This window comes from Triticum dicoccoides, chromosome 3A (genome assembly GCF_002162155.2).
Source record: "Triticum dicoccoides isolate Atlit2015 ecotype Zavitan chromosome 3A, WEW_v2.0, whole genome shotgun sequence".
Lineage (NCBI taxonomy): Eukaryota > Viridiplantae > Streptophyta > Magnoliopsida > Poales > Poaceae > Triticum > Triticum dicoccoides.
The window spans coordinates 510,712,840-510,721,392 of record NC_041384.1 but is presented as its reverse complement, the minus strand read 5'-3'; positions in this window follow the sequence as shown (position 1 = coordinate 510,721,392).

The window sequence follows — 8,553 nt, the reverse complement described above, 5'->3', positions numbered from 1 at the left end:
CGCCGCACCGTGCCGCCATCGCCCCGCCGCCCACAAGCCGCCGCCCCGCCGCCCAAGCCCCGCCTGCTGGAGGTACCGCACCGGTCCGCCGCCGCCGGTTGTTTTTTAAGAAACCAATTCAGTTTTTTTGAACCCTAGTATGTTTTTTTAGATCGGTTCATCGGTTTTCCCGGTTCCTCTATTTAGCGGACGTTCGTCTGTACGTTCATTTTAGCGAACAGTTTTCGCTCGTTAGTTACAGAGAACGAACGCTCATTCGTTAGTCTGTTTGTCAGTTTTCTTTTTATCGGATTTTTCCGCGATTATTCTTGATCGCGATTTCTGATTCGGTTTTCGTTTTTGTTTATCTTTTCGCTCGTTAGTCGGAATCAGGCGATTCAGGCACCTAGATCTTTGTCTCGAGACCCTCTTTCCGCTTAACCAACTTGAACCAGTTTTTGCTACTGTAAAATTTGACCTTAGTTCAGATTAGTAAATGGATCTTGTTTCTTTCGCCGTTTGAGTTTCGTTGCTCCGTTCGGTTTGATTCTTTTTGCAAACCGGAGTTCTTAAGTTGAACTTTCTGGTCAATCTCTCTTATTTGAGTTTTGCCCATGCATCTTTGCTTGTTGCTTATGTATGCTATTGTTTGCTCGCGATAGAATTTCCGGTGTGCGAAGCGTGTTATTTGGAGTCTCTAGGTTTCGCGGATCGTCAGCAAGGCAAGTAACACATTGATCATACTCTTTCCGTACCCAGTTTTTATGCATTAGTTTCAATCCTCAAACATTGCATGATTAGGATGCCATTAACATGTGGGTTGGGAAGTAGTTGTTGAGGTAGAACCTAATGCCCTGTTATATTCAAAACCTTGGGAGTTACTTCTACGCGTTGCTTATATTGCTATGCTATGCTCGAAGATGTGGTCTGGGTGAGTGATATACATTCAGAGGTGAGATTGTTAAATAATGGTTCAACTTAAGGTGGCAACTTGAATTTACATCTGGGTGGATTGAGGCACCTGGAGTACCCAGTGTTGCCTGTATTTTTGGAAATCCCGGGGTTCCGTGTGATTTTCCTATGGACCGCCACCCAGGCTCAAATGCAGCTAAGATGATTCATGCTAGAAACTTCCGTGTGCAGCCACAAGCTATTATGGGCTCTAGCATAGTTGAGTAAGTTACGTGAACCTCTTGAAGAGGTAGATCAGCAGGTAGTGGGTTTGTAGGTTTGGTATGGTCTACCCGGAGTAGAGAGTTAATGTTTCTGAAAGACTGTGTCTCGGTCATCAGTTTCTCAAACACCATGTAGTGCGAGAAATCCCGCGGAGGCGATCGAGTCTTGTGGGGAAAAGTGTGCAAACCTCTGTAGACTGTACAAACTAATCATGGTTAGCCGTGTCCCCGGTTATGGACAATCTTGAGTGTCTAGTACTTGGAATATCTTAAGTATCTCATCACTCTTAATTAATATTGTTGGGTTGTTAATTTCTTTAATTGGGATTGAGTTGGAGGAACCTTCTCAATGATTTATCAACCACCATGATAGTTAAAATAAAACTTATTCCTTTGTTGTAGGGAAAAATTGTCTTTTCGCAAAAACTATAACCATAGAGCTTTCCACCAACCAAATATGCATGTAGTGATAGCATTATTCCGTTCTTGCTCTACTGTGTTACATTGCTAGCATATTCCATGTGCTGACCCGTTTTCGGGCTGCAACATATTATGTTGCAGACTTTTGAAACGAGGAGTAAAGTTCGTTAGGTCATTGCCGTGCAGCTCAGTTATGCCGTTGGAGTTGATGGACTCACTTTATCTTCCAAGCCTTCCGTTGTTATCGTATTAGATGGCCTTAAGCCATATTATTGTAATAAGTTCTCTCCTGAGACATTCGATGTATTAAGTGTGTGACTGCTACTCTTTTATAAATCCTTTGAGTACTGTGTGTGTGAGCATTACCGATCCAGGGATGACACGGTAGCACAGAGACTTGACCGTTTGAGGTCGGGTCGCTACAATACGGAGCACGAATCAAATGCAAAGTCCGTCAGTGTCATCAAGAAAATAGGGAGACGTATCGTGATCTAGATACCGTATGATCACCACGAGAATGTATACGGTGACCGTAATGAGCATATTCTGAACTCTAGTGACCGTATAGTGCTTTAGCTTGAAATACAGTGACCGTCATGCATGAATGTGTCGTGGGCATGCATACTTTTAGCGGGCCGAGAGATAGTTTGTGTGCGTACGTGAAAGTGGTGTAGAAAGTGGGGATGTCCGGTGGAGACAAGGAGAGATATGCCCTTCATTTCTCTTTCCCGTGACTAACATTTTAGGAGAATATATAAACATTCACAATGCCGAACGAATACTTTTGGATGCACCATGCAATTAACTTTCATGTATAACATTGTACTATTGTATATGCTTATTTTCTTAGTGGCCGATTGCATGTGTGGTGTGGTGGGCACATCATTTCTAGTTGTGGTGGGTCAACATGAGGACTCATGGGTCGGTTCCATCCTACACCACATAGGTTGGATCGAGATGCATTATACGAAGACCCATGTGGAGGACTCGGCAAACAACACGAAGCTAGCTACCAGAGTCGCGGAGGACTCTATCCCCACTGGTGATAAGCCGACTATATATGATTTGTAACCCTAGGCCCCTAGTATGTTATAGAAGCTTGGGGGCTAGTTCGTCGATAGTATACACACACGCACAATTCCTGGTATTCATGTGTACTTTGTACACACCCCTATCACTAATATATAATACCAGGAGTAGGCTTTTTCCTCAACTGCAAGGGTCCGAACTAGGGTAAAACTTTGCCTCGTATTACCATCCAGCCTAACAGTCAGGGATATCCAACCGAATGATATGATGGAATCATATCTTCCAACTACTAAGAGAGAGGTGTGTCTGGGGGGGTAATGTGTGCGAGAGAGGCCTAAAGATAATGTGCGTGTGGGAGACACGTAGGCACATATATATATATGTGCATATAGATGGCTAGTAGAGACTGTGCGTGTGTATATATGCATGTGAGAGAAATAGTGTTTTCCAACTGAGATTAGTGAAAAGAGTAGAAAGAGAGAGAGAAGAGATACAGAGAGAGCATGTGCGTGAGACTCCCCGACACCCCGAGAGAGATTGTGAGCATGTGTGAAAGATAAATGCCGATGCATATAAAGTGTGTGCACTTATGCGGTAGATAGATAGATATATAGCGCGTTTGTGAGAACGGGCCGAGGCATAGTGCATCTACGTGTAAAAGGCGGTTCTACGCATTAAATTAAAATATAAATGGCATTATTATTTTTGGATGAGATCATGAATTTTGCAAATTGCGTATGGACAAAAATCGGTCTATCAGACACCCATACTCTATTGAATTCTAGCATGTGCATGTGTTTATTTCATATTATCGATCCATAGAGTGAGAGCGGTTTGAAATACAGGCAATGGATGCTTTTGCAATTCATATATAAACATTAATTAGTGCACTCCATGTTGTTAGTGTGAAGCACTTTATACATTTGTCACTTGCATGGATACATTCCAAATTGCTAGCTACGAAATAGAATACATATCGAATTCAACATAAAGAGGGTTTCGAAGATTCAAATTCATAGGCAGTGCATTCATCTATTTGAACCCGAGATAATGGTATTTGCAAATCAGATGTAAAAAGGGGCATCAATCTTTGTTGTGCGTTTGAATATGCTATATATATTCATACGCATGTCTAACTTTTTTTTGCAACCAAGGAGATTATATCTGGAACCATGCATGAACTGAGGTAAGTTGCATATTTTTAATATATACTCATGTACAATGTATATTCAAATGTACCACCTCCATTCCAAAATAATCGTAGCTTTAGGATTTTCAAGAGTAAAGTTTTGTGAAGTTTGACAAATCTTGAATGTTCAACTCAAGAGAACCGAAAACGTTAATGCTTCTGCTCCCAAATATTGAACGAAGCGCCAAATAGGCCTCTGGTCACCCGAAACCACACAAGACTAATGTTTGGTGGTAGGAAATTATTGTCCTGACTCTGTCCGTGTAGCCTATCGGCCCGATGTCCAAAGGTCTAAACCAGGGTAGGTTTGTAACTTCACCAAGACGCCAGTCTCAACCGCCTCCGAGAGGCATTCATACATCGTGGGTGCCTAAACACCCATGCGCTCGGCCGAAATATATCCCACCCACATTTGGGACACCTGAGATTACTGTCCTACCCCCAACCCGCAGTATGTCCAATGTTTTAGATGGGGGAAAAGTTTGTAACTTTCCACAACTTTCAAACAAGGACGTCCCAAACCGAAACATTGTCCCCCCTTAAGTTCCCCACCTCCCTCTGTTTCCCCATTCATACTCTGTGGGCACCAAAACACCCTCTCCACCAGCCGCGAAACCCCAGCCTCCTCCGTCCTCCACCCCATAGCGCCCAATCCACTGCCGCCCTCCTCCATCACGCCGGAGCCGGTACCCTGACATCATCGTCCAACGCAACCGCAACTGCAACGCCTCAATGACTTAGCAACTGAAGCCGAGGTAGAGCTCCTTCCACGATGCCGACACTGACATGCGCCATGCCAGAACTACTCCGACCACGCCGTCCACCGCACCGGAGCTGTTCCCGCTACGCCGTTGTTCGCCGCCTTGGATCTGCTTCCCCGCCATCGACAGACGGCCACTGCACCACACTCAACAACTTGGCCATGGGTTCGTCCAAGGCTGCACCGTCCTCCAAAACTTTTCGTTTCAAGCGAACCACAAGAAAATCGTTGGAAAAACAGAAGGAGGACACAACAGTGCCAGCAGAAAGAGGTACTCCTCTTCCCTTATTCGTGCAAACCTTACGTCTCTGCTCACACCGTATTCATCCCACGAAAGAAACTAGTTGAGCACTTCTTGCTGCATCTTCTTCGTGATACTAAATGCACAAGGTTTCCTCCCTTTACTATTTCACCTTTGCTAGAGCTTAGTAGCCCGCCTGGATTTCAATTCAGGGTCAGTCGAACCGCAATTAAAAGAAGCAGCACCCGCTTATGTAACATCCCAAATTTGCAATTTGGAATGTTATACACTAGATCATCATGCATATCATATTTTCTTGCATTTTGGTCAATCCTATAAATTTCACGCAACTCAAGGACCTTCGGAGAGAGTTGGGATTTTGTTATTTTCATATTTGAGAGTTTTCTCAAATTTGAAAAGAGGATCATTTGATTTATTTATTTCATCTTCAATTATTTTTCCAATATCAAAAATATGAGAGAGGGAATAATATGACTTTCCCAAACTTAGGAAAAATGAAGATTTAATGAATAAATCAGATTTTGGTTTGGCCGGAGTTTTGTTTGCTTTTTATTTGGATAGGAAAAAAATGCGCGTTTTCAAAAATTGCATTTTAGGCCCGGAGAAAAGTTCATTTTTTTCGACTCATTTTTAGGAGTCGGGGAAAATTAACTTTAGGGATTTTTGAGTTCGTTTAGTTTTCTTTTTCTTTTGTTTTTCTGCGCGCGTAACCGTTTAAAAAAAAAGAGAGCAGCGCCCCGCCTGGGCCAAGGCCCAAGCCGGCCATAGGCCAAGCCGCCGCAGTCCCTGCGCGCAGGCCCAGCCGCCGCCGCCCCCTAGGCCGAGTCCTAGTAGGACTCTAGGCCGGCGCCCCCCCTTTGCCCCTTGCCCAAGCATTACCCCCCCCCACCTATATAAATACCCAAGGACCCCCCCTCTCCTCCACCACCCCAAGCCGCAGCAAGCAGCAGCAGCAGCCGCGCCGCCGCCGCCTATAGCCGCCGCCGCCGCCCTAGCGCAGCCCCGCCTCCCTGCCGCCGCCGCCTTACGCCGCCGCCGCCGGAGCCCTTGCCGGAGCCTCGTCGAGGTAGCCGCGCAACTCTCCCCTCGCCTCGGTTTGGTTCTTTTTAAAGAAACCGTTCCGGTTTTCTTTTTCGGTTTTTCTTTCCGGTTTTTCTTTTCGGTCTTTTCCGGAAAACCCTAGATCGGTTTTCGTTCTTCTTTCGGATCGTTCGTCTCAACGAACGTGATCACCGATTATTCCGGTTAACGAATGTCCGTTCGCTTAACCGTTCGTCTCTTTCTTTTCGTCGGATTTATTCCGCGATCGTGATCTTAGATCCGATCTTCATTCTAGTCTTTCCCCTCGCTCGTTTATCAGAATCAGGTGATTCAAGCGCTCGGAGTTTCGTCTCGAAACCGCCGTTCTGTTTAATCAACTTGAACAAGTTTTTGGCCACGGTAAAATTTGACCTAGTTTCAACTTGCTAGAACCGAGTTGTTTTCTTCGGCCATTTGTTTTCCGTTTCTTTGTTCGGTTCGTTCTTTCGTTGCAACCGGAGTTCTTAAGTTGAACTTCCTGGTTCGTTCTCTCGTTTGAGTTTTACCTGTGCATTAGTTGAGTACTTATTGTGTGCTTGTTGTTTGTCTGCGATAGATCACCCGGATTGCGCCGCTTGTTACTTCGAAACCCTAGGTCTCGCGGATCCTCAGCAAGGCAAGTAACACTTTGATCATACCTTTTCTACAACCCAGTTTTATTGCATTAGATCAATCCTCACACATTGCGTGATTAGGATCTAATTAAATTGTGGGATGGGAAGTAGATGAGGTAGTACCTATTACCTGTTTTATTATGAAACCTTTGGGAGTTACTTCTACGTTTGCTTATTATGCCATGCTATGCTAGTAGACGTGGATTGGGTGAGTGATATCCATGACAGATGTGAGTTGATAATTTTGATGATTTATCTAAGGTGGCAACTTAAACACACATCTGGGTGGATTGAGGCACCTGATGTCTATCAGGACTTGCCTGTTTTTATTTTGGACCGCCACCCAGGCTCAAAGGGATCATAAGATCATTCATGCTAGTAACTTCCGTGTGCAGCCACAAGCCATTATGGGCTCTGGCATAGTTGACTAAGTCGTGTGAACTCTTACAGTGGTAGACTAGCAGATGTAGGGGTTATAGGTGGTATGGTCTCCCCGGACGTAAGGTGCTAGCGCTTCTGAAAGACTGTGTCTCGGTCATCCGTCTTCTCAAACACCATGTAGTGCGAGAAAACAAACGGAGGCGATCGAGTCTTGTGGGGAAAAGTGCGCAAACCTCTGCAGAGTGTAACAAACTAATCATGATAAGTCGTGTCCCCGGTTATGGACAACTTGAGTATCTAGTACTTGAATATCATGTGAATCTCAACATGTTACTCTAATTAAATTGATGGGATTTAATTGTTCACTTAATTGGGATCGGAATGCTGTCAACCATTCTCGATGTTTAACAACCACCATGATAGTTAAATAAATTTATTCCTTTGCAGTAGTGAAAAACTGTTTTTACGGAAAAACCGTAACCATAGAGCTTTCCACCAGCCATATATGCATATAGTATAGCTGTTTCATTCCATTACTCTCTATGTGTTACATTGCCAGCATATTCCAAGTGCTGACCCGTTTTCGGGCTGCAACTTTCATGTTGCAGACTTTTCAGACGACGAGTAAGGTGCTTTTAGGTCGTGGTTCTATACTCAGTGATGCCGTTGGAGTTGATGGACCCATTTATCTTCCGAGTCTTCCGCTGTTATCGTGATTAGATGGCCTGAAGCCATATTTATTGTAATAAGTTCTCTTTTGAGACATCGATGTAATAAGTGTGTGATTGCAACTCTGCTATAAATCCTTCAAAGTACTGTGTGGTGTCAGCATTACTGATCCAGGGATGACACCGGAGCACAATAGACTTGATCCATTCGGGTCGGGTCGCTACAGAGATGGTATCAGAGCACACGCTGACTGTAGGACACGACCACTAAGTTAAAGCCATAGATCACCAATCTCTTCTCATTTTCTAACTCCTCATCTTTTCTACTCTATTAGGATGATGAACGCGAAGATCAAGTACGCCCAACCAGATGAAGGCACACCTTTTGGATTTCACTTGAAGGAAGTCACCAAGTACCTGAACATTGGACTACCAAGCTTCACGGGAACCTTCAACGCCACTCTGCCCGAAGAGGAGCGCTGGAAGATTCAAGCTCACGTTCCGGGAAGAACATTCGCGCCAATCACGAAGCCCATAGATAGTGTTTTCAATGCACCAACCTGGAGTCTGGGAAGGAGCATGGCAGCTCATATCACCATGGGACGCATTGGAGAAGTTTATCAAGAAGACCTCAAGGACACTATCTACTAGATTTGCGGACGCCGAGATGAACAATGGGAGTTAGTCAGCACCAAGAAGGATAGATCCATTGCATCTTTCATCCAGGAGTTAAACCAGCACATTCGACGCCACGAGAACCAGATGTGCAATGATATGATAGAGTTGAAGAATGCAAAGGCAAGGATCATCGAGTTAGAAGGAGAACTGAAGTCTACACGCAAGGATTACATGGAAGAGATCGTGGCTCTAGCAAGGCACAATGGCGATCTTAAGCAGGAGATTGAAGAACTCAAGGAGAAGTTAGCATCAGGGAAGGAAGACAAGTACGTCGCATGTCCGGACAACTACATCATCATCTACGACACCGATTCGGAT